General features: G+C 45.5%; 1 protein-coding gene across 10 annotated transcripts in view; it reads left to right on the top strand.

The window, feature by feature from the left end:
- LOC149346562 (uncharacterized) overlaps positions 1-12,873 on the top strand; it is a 68,866-nt gene extending 55,993 nt beyond the window's left edge. For 8 of the 10 annotated variants that reach the window (XM_089586483.1, XM_089586486.1, XM_089586484.1 and 5 more), the window contains 2 exons: positions 5,358-5,572; positions 12,560-12,873. The gene's annotated coding sequence lies outside the window, so the exon portion shown is untranslated. Of the gene's footprint in view, positions 1-2,740; positions 2,958-5,357; positions 5,573-12,189; positions 12,275-12,559 lie in introns of all 10 variants that reach the window. The other 2 variants (XM_089586485.1, XM_089586481.1) reach the window with 2 other exon arrangements.
- Positions 12,874-13,147: the final 274 nt, after the last annotated feature.

The raw sequence follows: 13,147 nt of genomic DNA, 5'->3' as shown, positions 1-13,147 counted from the left end.
CCTCAGCAAATACCCTGTTGCCAAGGGATAGCAACCTTATCGGTCTGTAATTTTCCCCTAGAGCTCCCTAACGTCCCCTTTGTTATGTAGTCTGATAATGTTAGTGTTCTTCCAATCTTCCAGTGCGCTCGATATCATAAGGCATTGCGTGAACACGGTGGCTAGTTTTTCCAGCGCTATCTCCCCCCGTCCTTCAACAGATCTGCTGTTGCCTGATCTTCACCAGCTGCTTTCCGCATCTGAATTGCTCCTAAGGCTTTCTTCCTCTTCCGTTACAAGCTAGATGCCCCACTACTGTGCACTACTCCCTCTCTCATATCCTGATTAGTTTGGCTACCGTATAAATTTATGCTGAAATCTTTGTCTAATGCAACAATCTCATCCATACAGCTAATGGCATTCCCCTCTTTCTCTTTTAATTTATATTTATCATTTTTTCTTAAGCCTAGTTTTCTTTTCGCCGTTTTTAGCCCACCTCCATTTTTAAGAGCATCCCCAATTCTTTCCATATTAAACTTCCTTATGTCTGTAACATTGCGCTTATTTATTAGCTTCAATAGCTTTGTCAGTTCTGTTCTTCTGGCCGCCGCCGTGGCTCAGTGGTTATGGTGCTTGGCTGCTGAACCGAAAGACGCAGGTTCGATCCCGGCCGCGGCGGTTGAATTTATTTGGGGGAGAAATTCTAGAGGCCCGTGTACTGTGCGATGTCAGTGCACGTTAAAGAACCCCAGGTGGTCGAAATTTCCGGAGCCCTCCACTACGGCGTCTCTCATAGCCTTAGTCGCTTTGGGACGTTAAACCCCATAAACCAACCAACCAAGTTCTGTTCTTTCTGTGGGGTTAAAGCGCTCCATCCTTTGGCATTTCTTAACATCTTTTGTCTCCTCAGAGCTTGAAGGTATCTTGTCTAATCATCCTTCCGCCTACATTACCGGCGCACTATGGTGAATGAGAGTTCTGAGATTAGTGTCCATAGTTTGAACATAACTGTCGTCGTCCCTAGTTAAAGCCGAATGTATAGTCTGAAGTCAGGTATTGAGTACCTCTATTTTCCCTCTTACCACTAACTCCTTAATTAGCTTCCCCCTTCCCCCTCCCCCCCCCCCCCCCTAGTTTATTGTGCTGCCTAGGCCAACTCCAGACCTCAACATCCTGTCATCCTTACAACGCACCTTTCAGAGCACCTCCACATGGGGCAAGATGCTGCCAGGGCTGGCGCACAATATGACATCTATTTCATTTTTAGTGTTAAGACTAGGGTTCTTCCTTGTCCACTTATTGTTCTTTTTCCGGCAAAAGGTATTCATCATCCCTAAATTATCTCTCTGCAACCTCGACTAATAACTACCACCAGCTATTCCTGGAGCCTATGCCATAGTTGCCCCCTGCCTGGTTTCCAGCCTGCTTCTTGCCTACTTCGGCATTAAAGTCGCCCATAAGTACTTGAAGGAATTGGTGAGCGCTACCAATTGGTGTAGCGCTCACCAATTCCTTCAAGTATGTATTTCCAACTAGCCCCAGTAGTAGCTCTTTTGGCCATCAGTACTTTGTACTCTGTTTGTACTTCGACCATTTCAGACTCTATGTCCTCATCGATGCTTTCGGCGATTCGGTCACCATTGCTATATGTGCTCACGTAGACCTGTACTACCTTCAATTTTCGAGAATATTAAGCTAAATTTAGATAACTGCCACCCCTCGTTAATACTATAGAATTCGTCAATGTTGCCAGCTAAATCCTTATTGATCCGAAGTTCCAGCCCAACTTCTCGTCTGCCTGCTAATCCACAACAGCATAGTAGATTCCTGCCCTTTGGCATTGTATACAACTCATCTGTCCTCCTAATCTCCCTATTCCCTATGACATCCCATTTATTACATGCAAGTTCCTGGAACAGCACACTGTCAGCGCAAAGCAATGCGCGGCAAACCTTGGAGGAAATGGCACTCTCTGTGGTGGCTTAGCGTCGAAGAACCCGCAATGTATCTACGCACAGTGTTCGAGCTTTCAAATATGATTACGATCAATGCATGCACCCAAGTGACATCCAAGAATCCGCATTGTATCAGAATGTGCGTTTTAATATGTTTACTGAAGGTAATTGTCCGGTTACATCAAAACTACAAGCCTCTGTGCACTTTCCTCGATTTAAAACAGACTGAAAGCAAACTTTTCAGGGATCGTTTGACCAATATGTAAATATGGCGAGTAACGAAATATAAATGATCGGTTTATATGCAAGTGCCGTTGTCGATGATTGAGAGGACAAAATTAAAAGCACATGAAGCCAACACAAAATAAAGCCGGCTGCTTTTGCAATGTTACATACTATAACTGCTCGCGGAACATTCTTATAGGCAGCCGCCTTAGCACGGTCCTCCAGCCCCCATGAAATATGGCTGGTGCTATAGGTGACGAGGTTACAAACTACACAAAATATAGTGACCTGTTTCCCGTGCCATTGTTTTTAGTGTATAAGCTTCCCTTTTCCTCATAAAATCTCTTCAGTACTGCAATTCCCTTAGCTAGGCTTGCTAACGTGACCAATGAGTAAGCAGAAGGCACATTCCTTGCATTGAAGTAGAAGTTTATGCCATTGACGAGTAATGATCGAGCATCATGTGCCTACTCACACGCAGCTAGCTGTCTTAAGGTGTTGGGAAAGCACCAGAGCGCAGTGGTACTTCAAGAATAGTTTATTATTCTCAACGCCATGAACTCGCTTCGATCTTTCTGCAGATGGCTGGGCCAAATATGAGAAGCATGTCCCTGCATCCAGCCTAGCAGAAGGGGCTCGCCAGCGCGGAGTCCGTTGACTCTGGGCGACGTCCAGTCGGCCTCACCATCACGTGCGTGGTCTGGCAGCAGGTTACGGCTTCATGACGTTGCCTGTTGCGAAGATCCCACGTGGTGGCCGCCTTCGAGTGGAAGGTCCTGGTTCGACTCTGCACCCAAAGTATTATTATAGCGGAGTGCTTACCTTAAGAACGGACAAAACAGACGAAACAACACACAATACACCGAGTGTAGATCGTGTGTCGAGACAGCTTTTTAAAGCACTGCTGACCCAAGGAATGCATGCGGGTCAACGTTTTGCTGAGCGAACGCATAATTCTTGCTGCACGTGCAGTAAGCCAGTATGAGATTGTGCTCATACTGGCATGCATTATGCGAAATGATTTCTGTCCCTGCCATTCCACGTGACATTGAATTCTCTACCGCGCGCCTGTCGCCTCTAGATAGAGTGGAAATCCACTAATGCGTTGAACCAAGGGTCCGAGGTGCATTTGAGAGCCCCAGGAAATCGACATCGCCTGGAGTGCGACAAACCGCAACGTAAATACTGTGTGCAGTTGGGGAAATCGAGATTTCTATAAAGTGCTTTTGCCACAGGAGTTCCAAGGCGCAGATTGCGGGCAAAAAAAAAGTACACAGCAAACATAGAAGCCATTGTTATTGTACCCGGCAGCATGATGTTATCTTCAGAAAGTGCATTGTTCATTGGACACATCTGGAGAGTACCGTCGGAGCTAAGCAGCAGTTCGGTCGAGGCTGTATAGATCTATTATTTATGGTGTCAAAACACCGCGATATTCAGACTAATTACTGGCCGCCGACAACACCGCTACTGCAGGATCTGCGAAGGTGATTTTGATTCTAAGGCAAAGGGGACGGTGGAGTTCACTGCAGTTTCCACGTCTGGAGCAATGCTGTGACGTCACTCCTCAACGCGTAGAATGCACGCACACATACGCGAATGCAAACAACTTAGCTTTGTGAAGCGCAAGCCGCCTGGTATAAGCAGTAAACGAGCTTGGCTACAGCATAGTTGTTGGGCACAGAGGCGTGGGTAAATGGTGCCGTTAGCTCCACTGCGACGACATTCGCGAGTGGTGCCATTTTCTCTTCCCATCCCAACGCTCAGAAAGGGCCACAAAATAACGCTATCACCAAAAATTCAAAAATGTGTGTCCTTGGGTACTGGTGATAATGGGTCGAAAATTATGCGTAGCCAGCTTGAAACGCACAGCAGCTGACGCGACACCACGGTGTCCGGGCACAAGCAGGCCGTTTTGACAGAGGCCCACCACAATCATGGGACGGCAGGTCATGAGGCTGCCACGTTTGCCACGAGGATATGTACCAATTTAGGCGGACTTAGCAGGCGGAGCATCCCTTTTGAATACTGAGCTGTAAGTGGGCGTGGAACCTGCCAGAAGGCGGTGGGGCGGAGGTTTCAAAATAACCGTTTCTTTAGATGTTGCTGCTGTTTCTTTCAATGCAGCCGTAAAAAGCAGTGCACCTTCTTCACGTATGCTCAGAGAGAACCACCGGCTTGTCTGTAATCTTGGCACAATGTATATGGGTATGTGTCAGCCGCAGCTGTACTCGGTCTTCAATCCAATACTGCACCCATGTGAGTTTTGGGGTGTGAATCACAGTATTATCTGGTCGACTCCTAGGCATAGTGCTCTCTCAGAAATAGACAGATGGTCTTTACCACCTGTGTCAGCGCAAAGAAAGGCGCTGTAAATGTTGGGGGCTATGGCCTCCACTGTGATGGCTCAGTGACAACGAATTTGCATTGGGACTACATATACTGTACATGCTTTCAAATATGCTCGCGATCAACACAAGCATCCACGTTACATCCAAACCTGCACCTTGTGTCGGAATGGGCTTTCCTTAATTCTTTTACAGACAGTAACTAATTACTGGATATCTGGAATAGTGCAAGCCTTGCTAAGCTTTCTTCGCTTTATAACAGGCTAAGATTTCTTCGCTTTATAACAGACTACAAGCAAACCTTCCGGGCATCTTTGATCAATAAGTAATTATGATGACTGACTAAATTTAAATGATTGGTTCAACATGCAGTACTGCTTCTGTCTGTGATTTGCAGGACGAAATGTAAAGCACATTAAGCCAACATTTATTAAAGCCTGCTGCCGATATATTACTGCATACTATGAAGGTGCACAGACGATTCTTATGAGCAGCCACCTTAGCGAGGTCTCCAGCCCCCAAGAAATAAGGCTGGTGCTGTAGGCGACGAGGCTAAACTTATAGGGACTTCTTTTCCGTGCCAATAATTTAAGTGTATTAACTCCCCTTCTTTCCATAAACTCCCTTTAGTACTACAATACCCATAGCCAGGCTGCCTAATGAGCAATGGGTGAGCACAAGGCACATTCCATACATTGAACTGAAGGTGTATGCCATTGACGCGTTCAAGAATCTTTTGCCTGCTCACAGGCAGTTGTTTTGAGGCAATGGGAAAGCATCAGAGTGCGGCGGTATTTCAAGAAGCATCGATTATTCTCAACGCCAGAAACATCCAACAATCTTTGTGCAGACGCCTGGGCCAAATATGCGAAGCATGTCCCCGCATCCACGCGGAACAGGAGGAGCCATACAGCCAGCGGAGACTCCGAGGGACGGGCAGTCGGCGTCACCAATCCTCTGTGTGTTGGCGCAGCAGGTTACGGCTTCATGATCTTGGCTGCCATTGAAGGCCCCACGTAGTGGCCGCCTTCGAGTGGAAGGTTCTGTTCAGACTCGACACCCAAGGTACGCATGCGTGTCAACTTCTCACTGAGCAAGTGCATAAATACAGTAAGCCAGTATGAAACTGTGCGCATATTGGCGCGCATTATGTGAAAGGATCAGTCTCCCTGCCATGTCACATTCCCTTGAATTCGCTACCGCACGCCTGCCATGCCTGGCTGAATTGGAAGTCGACTTCATCCTCATTTACAACCTGACTATGACCACTGCAGGCCAAAGGCCTATCTCATGTCTCTCCATTAACCCTCTCCTTTGCCAGTTGCGTACACCCTGTTCCCTCATTCTTAATCTCATCCACCCACCTAACTCTCTGCCGCCCCCTTCTGCGCTTGCAGTCTCTTGGAATCCACTCCGTTCCTTCGTTACCCTTAAGGACTAATGGTCATTTTGCCTTCTCATGACATGCCCTGCCCAAGCCCATTTCTTCCTCCTGATTTCGACTGGGATGTCATTAACCCACGTTTGTTTCGTTACCTACTCCGCCCTGTTTTGATCTCTTAACGTTACACCTATCATTTTTCTTTCCATTGTTCGCTGCATTGTCCTTAAATTAAGCTGAACCATCCTCGTTAGCCTCCACATTTCTGCCCCACAGGTGGGTACCGGTAAGTAACAGGTGTTGTATGCGTTTCTCTTGATGAATATTGCTAAAGTGCTATTAATGATTTCAGAGAACCTGCTTATGGCTCCACCCCATTCTTATAATTATTTCCCTCTCATAATCCAAATCAGCAGACACTAGCAGCCCTGCCTGTCTAACTCATTAAGCATGCTTTGCAGTTCATGTCCTGAGTGACTTAGCAAGGCAATATCATCAGCGAATCTCTGATTACTGAAGTATTCTCCATTAACTCTTATCCCCAACTGTTCCCAATTCAGGCCTCGGAATTACTCCCACAAAAAGGCGGCGAATAGCATTGGCGAGATTGTGTCTTCCTTTCTGACAACCTTCCTTATTGGAATTTTATTCTTGACTTTATGGAGGACTATGGTAGCTGTGTAGGCGTTGTAAATATCTTCCAATATTTGCACATAACACTCTTCTACACCCCGATTCCGTAATGCCTGCATGGCTGCTGAGGTTTTCACTGAGTCAAACGCTTTCTCGAAATCAATGAAGGCTACATATATGGATCGGTTATATTCTGCGCGTTTCTTCATTACCTGATTGATAGTGTGAATGTCGCCAATTGTTGAGAATGCTTTACGAAAACCTGCCGGATTATGTGGTTTATTGAAGTTTACGGTTGTCCTGACCCTTACCTAAGTAAATACATTGTAGGCAATGGACAGTAAACTGATAGGTCGGTAATCTTTGAAGTCCTTGACGTCTGCTTGTTATGAATTAAGACACTGTTAGCATTCTTCCAAGCTTCTGGTATGCTCGAGGTCACAAGGCATTGCGTACACAGGGTGGCTAGTTTTTCTAGCGCAATCCCCCCTCCATACTTCAACAAATATGCTGTTATCTGATCCTTACCAGCTGCTTTCACCCTTCTAAGACTTTCTTTGCTTGCTCTTTTTTTACTGGCGGGATGTCCCATTTCTGCGCCCTGCTGTCACTCTCATTAACGTTCCGATTTCATCGGCTGCTGTAGCCGCCTCGGTGGCTCAGTGGTTATGCTGCTCGGCTGCTGATCTTAAAGACGCGTGTTGGACCCCGGCCGCGGCGTTCGAATTTCGATGGAGGCGAAATTCTAGAGGCTAGTGTACTGTACGATTTCTCCAAGTGGACGAAATTTCCGGAGCCGTGCACTACGGCGTTTCTCATAGCTTGAGTCGCTTTGGGACGCCAAACCGAAACATAGATTTCTGTAGAACTCTCCGGCAATTTGAACTATCTTAAGTGGCATTGCCTTCTTTCTCTCAATGCATACACCGGGTTTTTACCTATGCATAATTTCCTCTTCACTGCTTTTAGGCTGCCTCCATTGTTTAGAGCATGATCGAGTCTCTCCATATTAAACTTCTTTATGTCGGTTACCTTGCGCTTATTAACTTTGATAGCTCTACTAGTTTTATTATCTCTGTAAAGTTCAACTCGCGTTCTACCAAAGGTTCGAGGCGCATTTGAGAGCTCTAGGAAGTCGACATGGCCTGGAGTGCGACATATACTCTGTGCAGCTTGCGGAAATAGAGTTGTAAAAACTGTTTTTGCACACACGAGTTTCCGAGGCGCCAATTGCGGGTAAAAAAAAATGTACCCAGCCAATATAGAAGCCATTGTTACGGTACCCGGCAGCATGATGTTATCTTTACAAAGTGCATTGTTATTGCTTGAAAGTAAGCTTTCAGGCATTTGCATATTTTGTGAAATATTGGGAGTGCATATTCTGAGTTTTATGGATCATATACATATTCGCGATTACTTTTGTGCGTGGCGCTCGCAGAAAGCTCTTGGCGGTTTGGATAAGAAACTTGACCCTAACTGACGCCTGTAACTTGACGCCCTCTCTCTGATGAGCGTGGCAACCTGCCCAGCCTGCAAAGCAACGCTGCGGCAATTGTTGAGGACAACATCACTGTCTTTTGCTTACCTTTAACAATCACTTCCCATAGCCGGGCCCCGGGACATGTCGTAGTCGTCGGTCGCATTAAATAACGCCTTCTGATCGTAAGGTCAAATAAGCGATTACCAACACTTCATTTTCCAATTCATGCGATCTCTTTAAGGGGGACCCTGCTCTTAAAACATTTTTTTAATTATTTAGATATAGTAATGAAATTTTCATGCCACATGTATTTATGTGTGCTGATTTTAGATATGCCATTTAATTTTGTGTAAAACAATTCCTTGAGCACTTGTGCAATTTTTATGCAAGTCTTTTGGAGAGAGCATATAAGAAAATTTGCTGCAGGAAACTTGCTGAAATGCATGCCATTGGGCTCTCTTGACACCAAGGAATGCAATAAGGGTAAAATTATCATCCTGGCTATCATAAAACTTGAGTTACAGGGTACTGAAGCTGCCACTTCACACACAGGAATACACACTTTTCTTCTCATTTCTGAAGCGACAATTTCAAAACTCTATAACTCAAGTTCTATGATAGTCAGGATGATAATATTACCCTTATTGCATTCCTTGGTGTCAAGAGAGCCCAATGGCATGCGTTCCAGCGAGTTTCCTGCAGCAAATCTTCTGCAAAACTTTTCCCAAAATACTTGCATAAAAATTGCACAAGTGCTCAAGGAATTGTTTTACACGAAATTAAATGACATATCCAGAATCAGCGCACAAAACTACATGTGGCCAGGAAATTTCATGACTGTGACTTCATTAATAAAAATTTTTTTTCAAAGACCAGGGTCCCCCCTTAATTAAGGCGCTGCACGTTCTAATAGATTCCGTGCATTCACACGCTTACTCACAATGACCCTTTTAACGACACGCACTGATGTTTGTCAAGCTACTCGTCTAGCCTGAGCCGCTTTGGGACGTTAAGCTCCAATAAACGAACATCCGTATTTTTTTTCCGTTGCTTGGATTGCTACACGTACCATACAAAGGCCAAGGTGCAATGCGTAGTGTGACCGTGTCATACGGAGGCACTATGCTTGCTTTACCTGAACACTTCAAACGTGGTGTGCGGCTAGTGCTGGTTAACGAATACTTCAACAGACACGTCTGCTGAACTTAATGGTTTGTTGCGAAATGTGCGTGCTCTATCCATCAGTGGCTTCGGACATCGTTTTCCCAATGCTGTCATTCGATGAGAGAAACGTCAACCGAGAAAAACATAAAAAAAGATGGCACATGCTCGATTTTATTTAGATGTGCCGGGCTTCTTTAATGGTGACAACCAAAACAGAGATAGTTTTTGCTGCTTCACGAGGGGAAATTCCAACCCACCCTGGCACGAGCGGCGAGTGGTGCCAATAGCAATTACTGTTTTTTTTTTGAGGAATAAAAAAATGGCGCACATTAACTGTCTCACTTCCCCATGGACCATACTCAACAATTCTGGACAACAGCATTTTTAAACCGGAAACAGTTTATGAAAGTGATTTTTTTAATGTTATGAAAGATTTAAGTATAACAATCAATATATCTGCAAACTACACGACGGCACTCTTGCAATTTATTTGCTATCAACTTTATTGCTATTGTCAAAAGTGTTCCGCATTGGTTTTGTATAGCATTCTACTCAACGATGCGATTGATGGTTTATGGTTTATTGTTTATGGGGGTTTAACGTACCAAAGCTACTCGGGCTGTGAGGGATGCAGTAGGGAAAGGCTCCGGAAATTTCGACCTCCTGAGGTTCTTAAACGTGCACTGACATCACACAGTACACGGGCGTCTAAAATTTCACCTCCATTGAAATCAGACTCTGTGGCCGGGACCCCGCGTCTTTCGGGTCAGCAACCGAGCGCCTAATCGCTGAGTGGAAACACGTTAAAATGAAGGTTTTGTTACATATCGAAAGCATGAACCATATCTTATATATTTCCATAACAGTATCTTTCAGCTTTTCAATATTCACAGTTTTTTTCTGAGAAAGCTAAAAATGACCTCAACCGCGCCCTGAGGGAAGGGAGAAAGGTGCAACTGAAAGAAAAAAAGAGAAAAAGCGGGGCAGTAGTGGATGGCTATAGAAGAATTTCTACCATCTGGTGATCTCTAAAGTTCACTGACACCGCGTACAGCACACGGGTGCATATTTCGTTTCGCCTCGATAGAAACGCGCCTGATGCGGTCGGCTTCGAACTCATGTACACCGGGTCACTAGTCGAGGGCCCTAACCGCTGAGCCTCCGCGGCGGGTGGTGCTGTTAACAGCAAGTACACGGAAGAACCGCTCATAAATGTCCATTAAGGCGGCACAGAAAAGAGCTTTGTGTCCAAAAGCGTTTCTTGCACAAAGGCTACTTTTCCATACATCATATCAAAGAAACTACGCCGAGGGCATAGTTTTCATTGGCAGCTTTCTGGGGCCACGGTCCACATTACTTGTTTTCTTATCAGTTCGTGCGTGACAATAATCTAACCGCTGCATTTTTTTCCTCGACCACAAATACCCGTGGCCGCGAATATTCTACCTGAGAGCTTCTCCTGTGTGGTACTGCAATAGTCTGACTAGTCGTTTACGGCAGGATGTATGGGTAGACACATCAGCTTGTACCTCTACGGTGTGAAATCGTTATGTGAAAACTTCCACAACTGACCACTTTTGTGTTTCCGCAAACATGAATTTAAAAAATATTGGTTATCCCTCATTTTCGTCGTGTCCGTAGACGGCTTCTAGCTGTTTCTTTGGCATTAAAACTTGTTCATTGCCGAACGAAAATGACTTAAAAAATTCAGGGGGCACTTTGGCTGTCTAAAGTGCGTAGAGGCGAAAGCGTTTTCCGCAACACTTTGACTGCTTCAGTGGAACTGGTGGCGTCACATATAATTGAGTAATTACTGTGATTACAAATCACTAATTAATGGTTAATTACTGATTAATGACTGAATACTAATTAAGTGCTAATTAATGACGCTTAAGCTTCGCCTTTAGGTGTGGAACGCGACAGTGTGTTGTAGCGCTGGCAGGGAGTCCACGAAACGCCACCACCCGTTCGGCGCGATGCCTTGCCCTTTGAACGCAACGCTTTCTGAGGAAAGGAAATGGCGCAGAAATTGTGTCATCTCGGTGGACACCTGAACAGCACCGTAGAGGAAGGGAGGAAGTGGGAGTGAAAGAAGACAAAGAGGGCCCGTAATGAAGGAAATGAAAATTGTATTTGAGGAAAGAACTGTCTCACATATCTCGGTGGACACCCGTCAAAATTCAAGGGACGCTTTTTTTACCTTAAGTGTGGTCACTGATGTGTGGTTAAGATGTTAAGCTTCGCCTCTAAGAGTGGAACGCGACAGCGTCTTGCAACGCTGCCAGGGAGTCCATAGAACGCCATCGCGCATTCGGGTCTACGCCTCGCTCGTCGGTAAATCGGTTTTTGAGGAAAGGAAATGTATCTCTCTCATATCTCGGTGGACACCAAAACCTCGCCGGAAGGGAAGGGAGGAGGATGAGAGTGAGCCAAGACACCGTATTCACTAGACGCGCCTTAGTTCATTCCAAACCATCGAGCTGGCATGGCGGAGTGGATAGCATGCTCGTCTCGCACGCCGAAGACCGGGGTTCGATTGCCGAGCTCGACCCATTTCCTACTCGTTTTTATTTGTTTATCTGGTCTGACTAGAAAGGTTAATTAGGCTAATTGGTTAGGTAAGCAATTAACTAAGCTCAGTCTCACTTACTTGGAGCATCACTATATGATCCCTTCAATTGGTTGCATGGTTACTAGGCAAAGTACAATTGGCCCCGTTTGAAATTCGCGCACTGTGACGTCACGGGCGTTTCGACCAATTGAAAAGCGTGACATTTTCTGTCGACAACTGCTGCTTACAACGATGAGGCATTAAAGGCTTTCGCCTTAAAAGAGAGCATTTGTTGCCCGCTGCTCAATTCAAGCTCGTGGCATCCAGACCACAAAGGACTGGTGACCACGGTTGAGAAGTGGAGGCCGGTCGAGCCTTGACTCAGGGATCTGTTCGTGAAATTTTCTTTTGACGTCAGCACTTTTGTTTGTGAACAGTGAAGGTGACGTCGATAGCTTTATTTTTATTCTCAGTATTGACACCGTGAAAGCCGATCGAGACAGGTGCCTGATGGGGGTGGAGTTGATGGCCTGCGCAGAAGCAGCAAGCTCACGAAAAGTGAAAATTTTCATACTGTGTTGTTACTACAGGCAATAAGCAAATGAAAAGTTTTCCATTGAGGAGCTCCGCTTTATTGTGTCTGTGTAATCTGCTTATAAGACACCAGTAGTTCCAAGAAGTATATTACCTCACGTAGTGTTTGCTTCTCGGCTTCACCTCTTGTTCGTGCCTGTGGATATTCTAGCTTACGCATCACACTTTGGGGATGAGCTTACGGGAGGAGATTCCCATTTCTTGGAAATAAACCTGTCGGCGTTCTGCGTTTTTGTTTTTCAATTTTAGCTTTGCAGCGCTCCCGCATCCCTTTTCTTGGAAGCCACTTGAAGAAAAGGTGCCTGGCACGGTGAAGCTGGTGGCCTGTTCTCGTGCATCAAATTCTACAAGGTCCAGAGAAAGAGACGGCCACATGAAAACGTGGATGGGCCAAAGAGATTCTACGAGGCAGGCATCTGCGGCTGCAACATTCAAGACCACATGCTGGGCGACTCAAGATCCTGCAAAACCGGAGCGGCCAACTTCACTCCCACGCAGTTTACGCCGCATCCTGTCATTTTACTCTCACCAGAAAATAAGCGAAATAAATTATTGAACGTTTATCCCTGCGGTATATCAGCGATGGAATGGCTGGTGCGCAATAGTGATACCAGTTGTAATGAGCTGTAACACAGGACAGAAGTGTGGAATTTTTTGTTTATGCCGTTACAATCGCTTTAGGTTAAAGGGACAACAGAAGGGAATACTAAGGCTATATACTGGTACTGATAAGCAGACGAGTAAAGGGAAATGAGGGGCTCGTTATAAATATGAGAGAAGCCAACAGCCACAGAAACCAAGGGGCACAGGGTATTTTTTAATTAATTTATTTATTTT

The sequence above is a fragment of the Amblyomma mixtum genome, chromosome 4, assembly GCF_055824585.1.
Source record: "Amblyomma mixtum isolate Tamu chromosome 4, ASM5582458v1, whole genome shotgun sequence".
In the NCBI taxonomy this organism is placed as follows: Eukaryota; Metazoa; Arthropoda; class Arachnida; order Ixodida; family Ixodidae; genus Amblyomma; species Amblyomma mixtum.
The sequence above is the reverse complement of the archived record's forward strand: the minus strand, read 5'-3'. Positions and strand labels throughout refer to the sequence as shown.